Here is a 14,621-nt window from a genome sequence, read left to right as displayed (position 1 = left end):
TGAAGAGAAATCGAGTTTAAAAGCCTCATCCTTATGCTTTACCGATTTGGTAATAGTTTTGTCTAAATGGGGAAGTGATGAACCGATGAACAAATTATGTTGTTCAGGGTGAGGATTCACGGTTCTTGTGTGCTTGAATGAGCCACGAAATTCTTAGGATTTAGTTCTCTTAGGATTTAGTTAATTTTCCTCTAAAGGTTTAATTTTGCTTTTGTTAAATTTCCTTTAAAGGCTTAATTACTAAATCGCTTCTTCTTCTTCTCAAGGTTGAGAAAGCTTTGTTTCTGGCCATATGGTGTGTCCAGATTCGAGTTTGGGGAAGAGAGAGTTCTTGTTTTTAGCATGTATGGCCCGCTTGGTCAAATAGATTCAAGTTGGTCCAAGATGCATTCTTTTAACCAATGGACAAAAGGTTGTTCCAAAGGTGTTTCTTCTTTTATTTGAATTTTGAACATGGAAAGCATCTTCTATATGCTCTTTCGTGATCCTTGAAGGCATTAGACTCTTGGAGAACACCTGTTTAAGTGATTCTACCATGAGAAGTGTCCTAAACCTTTGGAGAAACTAATTTTCCATAAGGTCCATGTGTTTTCAGCCATTAAAGCACCAAAAGAGATTGTCTTCTTGGTTGTTCTTGGCTGTCAAAGCTTCTGCAAACTCAAGAAAACAGAGTCTAACTCTGTCCATAGGAACTCTTGAGCTCTATTCTACTCTCCATTCACCTTATACTATCGCCCATATTCTCTCTTATACTCTCTTATACTTTATTCTCTTGGTTACTTATACTTGGTTACTAATTCTCTATTTATACTCTTATTAATTCTCTAAATTCTCTATTTATTTTCAGTCTATACTCTATACTCTAATCTCTCACAATCCCTTGTTTAGAAACTGTCCCATTGAGTTTTGGTTTCAGTTTCAACCTTGAAGATATGTGGAGCTCGCTGGCTATCTCTAGAAGAAGTGGCGAGGTTGAAGGCTACAAGATAGCCATGAGGAGAGCGCAGCACAATGCCTGGAGTTAGAACCAAGGGCCACCAAGTCTTTGTTAAGCTGGTGGAAGGTGATGAATCAGTCCAAGAGCATGTGTGTTAGTGCCAAGTTGTTGATCGGATGTGCACAATGGTCTTTAGGAAAGGTGATGCACAAGGTTTCAACTGTTGATTGGATGTGCACAAGAACGGTGATGCACAAGGCTTCAACTGAGGTGATGAGGTTTCAGCCCATCATCAAGTAAAGGTTACGGGGGAGATCAAGTGACTTCAGACCGTACCTCACAGATTCTGCTCGGCCACAAGCAAAAGTCTTTACTTAAAGCTCAGCCGAAGCGTCTCAAAGATCGACTCGGACGAAACCCTTCCACTGCGATTCGGCTTCCGCGTTCTTCATTAAAGTTCGAGACCACAGAGTCATCTTGCCAGTGGAAGTGGAATCATACCAATCCGAGCAGCCGTTCGAAAGTTATGTCCGATTCAGTGGGCATATGTCAGTCTGACGATAAAACTGGCCGGGTTTAAAAACCATGGTTAGAGAAGCGGTCTCAAGGAGGAATTCCAAACCACATCAGTGATCAACTCTCTCCTTCCTATCCATCAAAACACCATAAAGGCTGTGCTCTAAACTCTACTCTATTTAAATTTCTTAAATTCATTACCTTAGCTTCATTACTAGTCTTTACTCTTTAATATGTTCTCTTAAATTGTCACACTTTTAGAAATTTTCTTTGATATTCCTCATAGCAAACACTTATTCTTTTCTTCTTTATCACTTGTTTAAGGGGTAAAGGAGACTATGAGAGCCTCAAAGAAATTCTAAAGGCGCAAGGATGGAGATCATAAGGAATGTGCTAAAGGCAAGGTGGGCTAAGGAGTAGGAGCGGTTCAAATCATGAAGAGAAGGGAGCTAGTTCTTTGCAAACCAAGGTCAAGGGACATCATGGATAGTGGAGTCTATACTCTTTTTCCCTTAACAAAGTTTTATCCCAAGAGGTTTTCTTTGTTGAGGTTTTTTTAATGAGGTAGATGACACTAGTCCACCCTTGATCTTTGGTCCCCATGGTGTCCCACCGATCAAGCGTGCGGGGGAGTATTAGAATGTACCAAGGAGGAGAGAGGAGAGGCCGGTAAGGCCGAGCCTTGGAAGAAGAGAAGAAAGGCCGGAAAGGCCATGTAAAGGCCGGTAAGGCCATGTCCGTGTCCGTGAGCGACCATGTACCGTGTCCGGTACCATGTACCGTGTCCGTGAACGGACCCATGTCCGGTGAGCGGCCAGTTAGGCCGTGAACACATTGAAGAGAAGGCCCGTCCGTACAGGCCCGTCCGTACAGGCCCGTCCGTACAGGCCCGTCCGTACAGGCCCGTCCGTACAGGCCCGTCCGTACGATGAAGAGAAGGCCCGTCCGTACAATGAAGAGAAGGCCCGTCCGTACGGTCGTGCTCTTAGGGCTGCTCTCGGTCCATGTGATGGAAAGGCCGAAGTTTGAGTGGCTTAGGAGAAGGAAAACGAGGCCTTATAAGAGAGAGAGGCCCATCTCACAAGGAAAAGGAAGGAAGAAGGAAAAGGAAGGAAGGGAGATTCACATGTGCTTTTGGTTAGGTGAAGGAAGAGAGAAGTCGCTCTCTTCTTCCTCTACTCGAGACAAACGGCTACAAGTCACTTTCATACCTTCCTCTTCTCTCTTTGTGTCTAACGGTCATATGACCTTGTTTTTCCTATATTAAGATGTAATCTCTCATATGTAAAACAACACAACATTATTCAAGAAGAGAAACCGTTTTCCCTCTCTACTTGTGTTCTTGTTCATATCAACAATGTAGAGTGTTTAGGAGATTAGCGGTTAGAGGCTGCCCTTAAGGCAGCCTATTCTCTTCTCAAATCCACCTAAACTCTTCTTATTTACTGCTTTACTTAGCCTAGATTACTGATTCTTAATCCTCCTTCTCCTAAGTACACAAACTCTAAGTGTTGTGATACTAGAAGAGGATAAGTCTCAAACTAGTGCTTCTCCTAGTTAGGATCCGCTTACTCTCTAGTATTTGGGTTCTATCTAGCTTGTTTATGGGGAGTTCATCACAAGTTGATGTTCTCTCCTCCCCCTTGAGAATGAGTTAGTTTGTTGTGGGTAAAGGGGGATTCATTCACCAAGTGTTTGTCTACCCTCTCTTGTGAGCTTTGTCTCATAAATCCCAACAATAAGAGTTTGAGATAGATGTAAAGAGTTTAAAAGCCACTTATACCCATTTTGTCCCAAAACAGGCTAAAACAAGGAAAACATTGCTTAAAAGCACTAAACAGCTTTGTTAGTGTTTCTGGGGTTAAAATGTGTCTTAATCCAATGCAACTAACTAATTATAAGAGATTGAGATTGATGTGGAGAGTTTAAAAGCCACTTATACCCATTTTGTCCCAAAACAGGCTAAAACCAAGAAAACATTGCTTAGAAGCTGTAAACAGCTATGTTAGTGTTTCTGGGGTTAAAATGTGTCTTAATCCAATGCAACTAACTAATTATATGAGTTTGAGATAGATGTGGAGAGTTTAAAAGCCACTTATACCCATTTTGTCCCAAAACAGGCTAAAACCAAGAAAACATTGCTTAGAAGCTGTAAACAGCTATGTTAGTGTTTCTGGGGTTAAAATGTGTCTTAATCCAATGCAACTGTCTAATTATAAGAGTTTGAGATATATGTGGAGAGTCTAAAAGCCACTTATACCCATTTTGTCCCAAAACAGGCTAAAACCAAGAAAATATTGCTTAGAAGCACTAAACAGCTTTGTTAGTGTTTCTGGGGTTAAAATGTGTCTTAATCCAATGCAACTAACTAATTATAAGAGATTGAGATAGATGTGGAGAGTTTAAAAGCCACTTATACCCATTTTGTCCCAAAACAGGCTAAAACAAGGAAAACATTGTTTAGAAGCTGTAAACATCTATGTTAGGGTTTATGGGGTTAAAATGTGTCTTAATCCAATGCAACTGACTAGTTATAAGAGTTTGAGATAGATGTGGAGAGTTTAAAAGCCACTTATACCCATTTTGTCCCAAAACAGGCTAAAACCAAGAAAACATTGCTTAGAAGCTGTAAACAGCTATGTTAGTGTTTCTGGAGTTAAAATGTGTCTTAATCCAATGCAACTAACTAATTATAGGAGTTTGAGATAGATGTGGAGAGTTTAAAAGCCACTTATACCCATTTTATCCCAAAACAGGCTAAAACCAAGAAAACATTGCTTAGAAGCAATAAACAGCTATGTTAGTGTTTCTGGGGTTAAAATGTGTCTTAATCCATTGAAACTAACTAATTATAAGAGATTGAGATAGATGTGGAGAGTTTAAAAGCCACTTATACCCATTTTGTCCCAAAACAGGCTAAAACCAAGAAAACATTGCTTAGAAGCATTAAACAGCTTTGTTAGTGTTTCTGGGGTTAAAATGTGTCTTAATCCAATGCAACAAACTAATTATAAGAGATTGAGATAGATGTGGAGAGTTTAAAAGCCGTTTATACCCATTTTGTCCCAAAACAGGCTAAAACCAAGAAAATATTGCTTAGAAGCTGTAAACAGCTATGTTAGTGTTTCTGGGGTTACAATGTGTCTTTATCCAATGCAACTAACTAATTATAGGAGTTTGAGATAGATGTTGAGAGTTTAAAAGCCACTTATACTCATTTTGTCCCAAAACAGGCTAAAACAAAGAAAACATTGCTTAGAAGCTGTAAACAGCTATGTTAGTGTTTCTGGGGTTAAAATGTGTCTTAATCCAATGCAACTGTCTAATTATAAGAGTTTGAGATAGATGTGGAGAGCCTAAAAGCCACTTATACCCATTTTGTCCCAAAACAGGCTAAAACCAAGAAACAATTCTTAGAAACAATAAACAGCTTTGTTAGTGTTTCTGGGGTTAAAATGTGTCTTAATCCAATGCAACTAACTAATTATAAGAGATTGAGATAGATGTGGAGAGTTTAAAAGCCACATACCCATTTTGTCCCAAAACAGGCTAAAACCAAGAAAACATTGCTTAGAAGCTGTAAACAGCTATGTTAGTGTTTCTGGGGTTAAAATGTGTCTTCATCCAATGCAACTGTCTAATTATAAGAGTTTGAGATAGATGTGGAGAGTCTAAAAGCCACTTATACCCATTTTGTCCCAAAACAGGCTAAAACCAAGAAAACATTGCTTAGAAGCTGTAAACAGCTATGTTAGTGTTTCTGGGGTTAAAATGTGTCTTTATCCAATGCAACTGACTAGTTATAAGAGTTTGAGATAGATGTAAAGAGTTAAAAGCCACTTATACCCATTTTGTCCCAAAACAGGCTAAATCCAAGAAAACATTGCTTAGAAGCACTAAACAGCTTTGTTAGTGTTTATGGGGTTAAAATGTGTCTTAATCCAATGCAACTAACTAATTATAAGAGATTGAGATAGATGTGGAGAGTTTAAAAGCCACATACCCATTTTGTCCCAAAACAGGCTAAAACCAAGAAAACATTGCTTAGAAGCTGTAAACAGCTATGTTAGTGTTTCTGGGGTTAAAATGTGTCTTAATCCAATGCAATTGTCTAATTATAAGAGTTTGAGATAGATGTGGTGAGTCTAAAAGCCACTTATCCCAAAACAGGCTAAAACCAAGAAAACATTGCTTAGAAGCACTAAACCGCTTTGTTAGTGTTTCTGGGGTTAAAATGTGTCTTAATCCAATGCAACTAACTAATTATAAGAGATTGAGATAGATGTGGAGAGTTTAAAAGCCACTTATACCCATTTTGTCCCAAAATAGGCTAAAACAAGGAAAACATTGTTTAGAAGCTGGAAACAGCTATGTTAGTGTTTATGGGGTTAAAATGTGTCTTAATTCAATGCAACTGACTAGTTATAAGAGTTTGAGATAGATGTGGAGAGTTTAAAAGCACTTATACCCATTTTGTCCCAAAACAGGCTAAAACCAAGAAAACATTGTTTAGAAGCACTAAACAGCTTTGTTAGTGTTTCTCGGGTTAAAATGTGTCTTAATCCAATGCAACTAACTAATTATAGGAGTTTGAGATAGATGTGGAGAGTCTAAAAGCCACTTATACCCATTTTGTCCCAAAACAGGCTAAAACCAAGAAAATATTGCTTAGAAGCACTAAACAGCTTTGTTAGTGTTTCTGGGGTTAAAATGTGTCTTAATCCAATGCAACTAACTAATTATAAGAGATTGAGATAGATGTGGAGAGTTTAAAAGCCACTTATACCCATTTTGTCCCAAAACAGGCTAAAACAAGGAAAACATTGTTTAGAAGCTGTAAACAGCTATGTTAGGGTTTATGGGGTTAAAATGTGTCTTAATCCAATGCAACTGACTAGTTATAAGAGTTTGAGATAGATGTGGAGAGTTTAAAAGCCACTTATACCCATTTTGTCCCAAAACAGGCTAAAACCAAGAAAACATTGCTTAGAAGCTGTAAACAGCTATGTTAGTGTTTCTGGAGTTAAAATGTGTCTTAATCCAATGCAACTAACTAATTATAGGAGTTTGAGATAGATGTGGAGAGTTTAAAAGCCACTTATACCCATTTTATCCCAAAACAGGCTAAAACCAAGAAAACATTGCTTAGAAGCAATAAACAGCTATGTTAGTGTTTCTGGGGTTAAAATGTGTCTTAATCCATTGAAACTAACTAATTATAAGAGATTGAGATAGATGTGGAGAGTTTAAAAGCCACTTATACCCATTTTGTCCCAAAACAGGCTAAAACCAAGAAAACATTGCTTAGAAGCATTAAACAGCTTTGTTAGTGTTTCTGGGGTTAAAATGTGTCTTAATCCAATGCAACAAACTAATTATAAGAGATTGAGATAGATGTGGAGAGTTTAAAAGCCGTTTATACCCATTTTGTCCCAAAACAGGCTAAAACCAAGAAAATATTGCTTAGAAGCTGTAAACAGCTATGTTAGTGTTTCTGAGGTTAAAATGTGTCTTTATCCAATGCAACTAACTAATTATAGGAGTTTGAGATAGATGTTGAGAGTTTAAAAGCCACTTATACCCATTTTGTCCCAAAACAGGCTAAAACAAAGAAAACATTGCTTAGAAGCTGTAAACAGCTATGTTAGTGTTTCTGGGGTTAAAATGTGTCTTAATCCAATGCAACTGTCTAATTATAAGAGTTTGAGATAGATGTGGAGAGCCTAAAAGCCACTTATACCCATTTTGTCCCAAAACAGGCTAAAACCAAGAAACAATTCTTAGAAACAATAAACAGCTTTGTTAGTGTTTCTGGGGTTAAAATGTGTCTTAATCCAATGCAACTAACTAATTATAAGAGATTGAGATAGATGTGGAGAGTTTAAAAGCCACATACCCATTTTGTCCCAAAAGAGGCTAAAACCAAGAAAACATTGCTTAGAAGCTGTAAACAGCTATGTTAGTGTTTCTGGGGTTAAAATGTGTCTTAATCCAATGCAACTGTCTAATTATAAGAGTTTGAGATAGATGTGGAGAGTCTAAAAGCCACTTATACCCATTTTGTCCCAAAACAGGCTAAAACCAAGAAAACATTGCTTAGAAGCTGTAAACAGCTATGTTAGTGTTTCTGGGGTTAAAATGTGTCTTTATCCAATGCAACTGACTAGTTATAAGAGTTTGAGATAGATGTAAAGAGTTAAAAGCCACTTATACCCATTTTGTCCCAAAACAGGCTAAAACCAAGAAAACATTGCTTAGAAGCACTAAACAGCTTTGTTAGTGTTTATGGGGTTAAAATGTGTCTTAATCCAATGCAACTAACTAATTATAAGAGATTGAGATAGATGTGGAGAGTTTAAAAGCCACATACCCATTTTGTCCCAAAACAGGCTAAAACCAAGAAAACATTGCTTAGAAGCTGTAAACAGCTATGTTAGTGTTTCTGGGGTTAAAATGTGTCTTAATCCAATGCAATTGTCTAATTATAAGAGTTTGAGATAGATGTGGTGAGTCTAAAAGCCACTTATCCCAAAACAGGCTAAAACCAAGAAAACATTGCTTAGAAGCACTAAACCGCTTTGTTAGTGTTTCTGGGGTTAAAATGTGTCTTAATCCAATGCAACTAACTAATTATAAGAGATTGAGATAGATGTGGAGAGTTTAAAAGCCACTTATACCCATTTTGTCCCAAAACAGGCTAAAACAAGGAAAACATTGTTTAGAAGCTGGAAACAGCTATGTTAGTGTTTATGGGGTTAAAATGTGTCTTAATTCAATGCAACTGACTAGTTATAAGAGTTTGAGATAGATGTGGAGAGTTTAAAAGCACTTATACCCATTTTGTCCCAAAACAGGCTAAAACCAAGAAAACATTGTTTAGAAGCACTAAACAGCTTTGTTAGTGTTTCTCGGGTTAAAATGTGTCTTAATCCAATGCAACTAACTAATTATAGGAGTTTGAGATAGATGTGGAGAGTTTAAAAGCCACTTATACCCATTTTGTCCCAAAACAGACTAAAACCAAGAAAATATTGCTTAGAAGCACTAAACAGCTTTGTTAGTGTTTCTGGGGTTAAAATGTGTCTTCATCCAATGCAACTGTCTAATTATAAGAGTTTGAGATAGATGTGGAGAGTCTAAAAGCCACTTATACCAATTTTGTCCCAAAACAGGCTAAAACCAAGAAAACATTGCTTAGAAGCACTAAACAGCTTTGTTAATGTTTCTGGGGTTAAAATGTGTCTTAATCCAATGCCACTGGCTAGTTATAAGAGTTTGAGATAGATGTGGAGAGTTTAAAAGTCACTTGTACCCATTTTGTCCCAAAACAGGCTAAAACCAAGAAAACATTGCTTAGAAGCTGTAAACAGCTTTGTTAGTGTCAATGGGGTTGTGTCTTAATCCAATGCAACTAACTAATTATTGGAGTTTGAGATAGATGTGGAGAGTTTAAAAGCCACTTATACCCATTTTGTCCCAAAACAGGCTAAAACCAAGAAAACATTGCTTAGAAGCTATAAACAGCTATGTTAGTGTTTCTGGGGTTAAAATGTGTCTTAATCCAATGCCACTGACTAGTTATAAGAGTTTGAGATAGATGTGGAGAGTCTAAAAGCCACTTATACCCATTTTGTCCCAAAACAGGCTAAAACCAAGAAAACATTGCTTAGAAGCTGTAAACAGCTTTGTTAGTGTCAATGGGGTTGTGTCTTAATCCAATGCAACTAACTAATTATTGGAGTTTGAGATAGATGTGGAGAGTTTAAAAGCCACTTATACCCATTTTGTCCCAAAACAGGCTAAAACCAAGAAAACATTGCTTAGAAGCTATAAACAGCTATGTTAGTGTTTCTGGGGTTAAAATGTGTCTTAATCCAATGCAACTGACTAGTTATAAGAGTTTGAGATAGATGTGGAGAGTTTAAAAGCCACTTATACCCATTTTGTCCCAAAACAGGCTAAAACCAAGAAAACATTGCTTAGAAGCTGTAAACAGCTATGTTAGTGTTTCTGGGGTTAAAATGTGTCTTTATCCATTGCAACTGACTAGTTATAAGAGTTTGAGATAGATGTAAAGAGTTTAAAAGCCACTTATACCCATTTTGTCCCAAAACAGGCTAAAACAAGGAAAACATTGCTTAAAAGCACTAAACAGCTTTGTTAGTGTTTCTGGGGTTAAAATGGGTCTTAATCCAATGCAACTAACTAATTATAAGAGATTGAGATTGATGTGGAGAGTTTAAAAGCCACTTATACCCATTTTGTCCCAAAAGAGGCTAAAACCAAGAAAACATTGCTTAGAAGCTGTAAACAGCTATGTTAGTGTTTCTGGGGTTAAAATGTGTCTTAATCCAATGCAACTAACTAATTATATGAGTTTGAGATAGATGTGGAGAGTTTAAAAGCCACTTATACCCATTTTGTCCCAAAACAGGATAAAACCAAGAAAACATTGCTTAGAAGCTGTAAACAGCTATGTTAGTGTTTCTGGGGTTAAAATGTGTCTTAATCCAATGCAACTGTCTAACTATAAGAGTTTGAGATCGATGTGGAGAGTCTAAAAGCCACTTATACCCATTTTGTCCCAAAACAGGCTAAAACCAAGAAAATATTGCTTAGAAGCACTAAACAGCTTTGTTAGTATTTTTGGGGTTAAAATGTGTCTTAATCCAATGCAACTAACTAATTATAAGAGATTGAGATAGATGTGGAGAGTTTAAAAGCCACTTATACCCATTTTGTCCCAAAACAGGCTAAAACAAGGAAAACATTGTTTAGAAGCTGTAAACAGCTATGTTAGTGTTTATGGGGTTAAAATGTGTCTTAATCTAATGCAACTGACTAGTTATAAGAGTTTGAGATAGATGTGGAGAGTTTAAAAGCCACTTATACCCAATTTGTCCCAAAACAGGCTAAAACCAAGAAAACATTGCTTAGAAGCTGTAAACAGCTATGTTAGTGTTTCTGGAGTTAAAATGTGTCTTAATCCAATGCAACTAACTAATTATAGGAGTTTGAGATAGATGTGGAGAGTTTAAAAGCCACTTATACCCATTTTATCCCAAAACAGGCTAAAACCAAGAAAACATTGCTTAGAAGCACTAAACAGCTATGTTAGTGTTTCTGGGGTTAAAATGTGTCTTAATCCATTGAAACTAACTAATTATAAGAGATTGAGATAGATGTGGAGAGTTTAAAAGCCACTTATACCCATTTTGTCCCAAAACAGGCTAAAACCAAGAAAACATTGCTTAGAAGCACTAAACAGCTTTTTTAGTGTTTTTGGGGTTAAAATGTGTCTTAATCCAATGCAACTAACTAATTATAGGAGTTTGAGATAGATGTGGAGAGTTTAAAAGCCACTTATACCCATTTCGTCCCAAAACAGGCTAAAACCAAGAAAACATTGCTTAGAAGCATTAAACAGCTTTGTTAGTGTTTCTGGGGTTAAAATGTGTCTTAATCCAATGCAACAAACTAATTGTAAGAGATTGAGATAGATGTGGAGAGTTTAAAAGCCGTTTCTACCCATTTTGTCCCAAAACAGGCTAAAACCAAGAAAATATTGCTTAGAAGCTGTAAACAGCTATGTTAGTGTTTTTGGGGTTAAAATGTGTCTTTATCCAATGCAACTAACTAATTATAGGAGTTTGAGATAGATGTTGAGAGTTTAAAAGCCACTTATACCCATTTTATCCCAAAACAGGCTAAAACAAAGAAAACATTGCTTAGAAGCTGTAAAGAGCTATGTTAGTGTTTCTGGGGTTAAAATGTGTCTTAATCCAATGCAACTGTCTAATAATAAGAGTTTGAGATAGATGTGGAGAGTCTAAAAGCCACTTATACCCATTTTGTCCCAAAACAGGCTAAAACCAAGAAAACAATTCTTAGAAGCAATAAACACCTTTGTTTGTGTTTCTGGGGTTAAAATGTGTCTTAATCCAATGCAACTAACTAATTATAGGAGTTTGAGATAGATGTGGAGAGTTTAAAAGCCACTTATACCCATTTTGTCCCAAAACAGGCTAAAACCTAGAAAACATTGCTTAGAAGCACTAAACAGCTTTTTAAGTGTTTTTGGGTTTAAAATGTGTCTTAATCCAATGCAACTAACTAATTATAGGAGTTTGAGATAGATGTGGAGAGTTTAAAAGCCACTTATACCCATTTTGTCCCAAAACAGGCTAAAACCAAGAAAACATTGCTTAGAAGCATTAAACAGCTTTGTTAGTGTTTCTGGGGTTAAAATATGTCTTAATCCAATGCAACAAACTAATTATAAGAGATTGAGATAGATGTGGAGAGTTTAAAAGCCGTTTATACCCATTTTGTCCCAAAACTGGCTAAAACCAAGAAAATATTGCTTAGAAGCTGTAAACAGCTATGTTAGTGTTTCTGGGGTTAAAATGTGTCTTTATCCAATGCAACTAACTAATTATAGGAGTTTGAGATAGATGTTGAGAGTTTAAAAGCCACTTATACCCATTTTGTCCCAAAACAGGCTAAAACAAAGAAAACATTGCTTAGAAGCTGTAAACAGCTATGTTAGTGTTTCTGGGGTTAAAATGTGTCTTAATCCAATGCAACTGTCTAATTATAAGAGTTTGAGATAGATGTGGAGAGTCTAAAAGCCACTTATACCCATTTTGTCCCAAAACAGGCTAAAACCAAGAAAACAATTCTTAGAAGCAATAAACAGCTTTGTTAGTGTTTCTGGGGTTAAAATGTGTCTTAATCCAATGCAACTAACTAATTATAAGAGATTGAGATAGATGTGGAGAGTTTAAAAGCCACATACCCATTTTGTCCCAAAACAGGCTAAAACCAAGAAAACATTGCTTAGAAGCTGTAAACAGCTATGTTAATGTTTCTGGGGTTAAAATGTGTCTTAATCCAATGCAACTAACTAATTATAAGAGTTTGAGATTGATGTGGAGAGTTTAAAAGACACTTATACCCATTTTGTCCCAAAACATACTAAAACCAAGAAAACATTGCTTAGAAGCTGTAAAGAGCTATGTTAGTGTTTCTGGGGTTAAAATGTGTCTTAATCCATTGAAACTAACTAATTATAAGAGTTTGTGATAGATGTGGAGAGTTTAAAAGCCACTTATACCCATTTTGTCCCAAAACAGGCTAAAACAAGGAAAACATTGTTTAGAAGCATTAAACAGCTTTGTTACTGTTTATGGGGTTAAAATGTGTCTTAATCCAATGCAACTAACTAATTATAGGAGTTTGAGATAGATGTGGAGAGTTTAAAAGCCACTTATACCCATTTTGTCCCAAAACAGGCTAAAACAAAGAAAACATTGCTTAGAAGCTTTAAACAGCTATGTTAGTGTTTCTGGGGTTAAAATGTGTCTTAATCCAATGCAACTGTCTAATTATAAGAGTTTGAGATAGATGTGGAGAGTCTAAAAGCCACTTATACCCATTTTGTCCCAAAACATGCTAAAACCAAGAAAACATTGCTTAGAAGCACTAAACAGCTTTGTTAGTGTTTCTGGGGTTAAAATGTGTCTTAATCCAATGCAACTAACTAATTATAAGAGATTGAGATAGATGTGGAGAGTTTAAAAGCCACTTATACCCATTTTGTCCCAAAACAGGCTAAAACCAAGAAAATATTGCTTAGAAGCACTAAACAGCTTTGTTAGTGTTTATGGGGTTAAAATGTGTCTTAATCCAATGCAACTAACTAGTTATAAGAGATTGAGATAGATGTGGAGAGTTTAAAAGCCACTTATACCCATTTTGTCCCAAAACAGGCTAAAACCAAGAAAACATTGCTTAGAAGCTGTAAACAGCTATGTTAGTGTTTATGGGTTAAAATGTGTCTTAATCAAATGCAACTAACTAATTATAAGAGTTTGAGATTGATGTGGAGAGTTTAAAAGCCACTTATACCTATTTTGTCCCAAAACAGGCTAAAACAAGGAAAACATTGTTTAGAAGCTGTAAACAGCTATGTTAGTGTTTCTGGGGTTAAAATGTGTCTTAATCCAATGCAACTGTCTAATTATAAGAGTTTGAGATTGATGTGGAGAGCTTAAAAGACACTTATACCCATTTTGTCCTAAAACAGGCTAAAACCAAGAAAACATTGCTTAGAAGCTGTAAAAAGCTATGTTAGTGTTTCTGGGGTTAAAATGTGTCTTAATCCATTGAAACTAACTAATTATAAGACTTTAAGATAGATGTGGAGAGTTTAAAAGCCACTTATTATTAGAATGTACCAAGGAGGAGAGAGGAGAGGCCGGTAAGGCCGAGCCTTGGAAGAAGAGAAGAAAGGCCGGAAAGGCCATGTAAAGGCCGGTAAGGCCATGTCCGTGTCCGTGAGCGACCATGTACCGTGTCCGGTACCATGTACCGTGTCCGGTACCATGTACCGTGTCCGTGAACGGACCCATGTCCGGTGAGCGGCCAGTTAGGCCGTGAACACATTGAAGAGAAGGCCCGTCCGTACAGGCCCGTCCGTACAGGCCCGTCCGTACAATGAAGAGAAGGCCCGTCCGTACGGTCTCGGCCCTTAGGCCTACGCTCGGTCCAGTAGATAGAGAGGCCTACGCTCGGTCCAGTAGATAGAGAGGCCGAGTTTGAGAGGCTTGGGAGAAAGGAAAACGAGGCCTTACAAGGGAGAGAGGCCCATAAAGAAGAAGAAAGGAAAACCCACAAGGAAAAGGAAGGAAGGGAGAAGATTCACGTGAGCGTTTGGTGAAGGAAGGAAGTCGCTTTCACCAAGTTGAATTGAGAACGTCCCTATCACCTTCTTCTTCTCTCCTTGTGTCTAACGGTCATATGACCTTCTTCTCCTATATTAATGTATAATCTCTCATATGTAAATATCACAACATTATCTAATACTAAGAGAATCCGTTTCCCATCTTCTCCTCTCTACACAAGTGTTTATGTTCTTATTAGCAATGTAGAGAGCCTAGGGGTAAACGGTTAGAGGCTGCCCTTAAGGCAGCCTATTCTCTTCCCAAATCTCACCTAAAGTCTTCTTATTTACTCTTTACTAAGCCTTGTTTATGGGGAGTTCATCACAAGTTGATGTTCTCTCCTCCCCCTTGAGAATGAGTTAGTTTGTTGTGGGTAAAGGGGGATTCATTCACCAAGTGTTTGTCTACCCTCTCTTGTGAGCTTTGTCTCATAAATCCCAACA

Source organism: Camelina sativa, chromosome 2, assembly GCF_030686135.1.
Source record: "Camelina sativa cultivar CO46 ecotype springtype chromosome 2, ASM3068613v1".
NCBI lineage: Eukaryota > Viridiplantae > Streptophyta > Magnoliopsida > Brassicales > Brassicaceae > Camelina > Camelina sativa.
Note: the sequence above shows the minus strand (reverse complement) of the source record.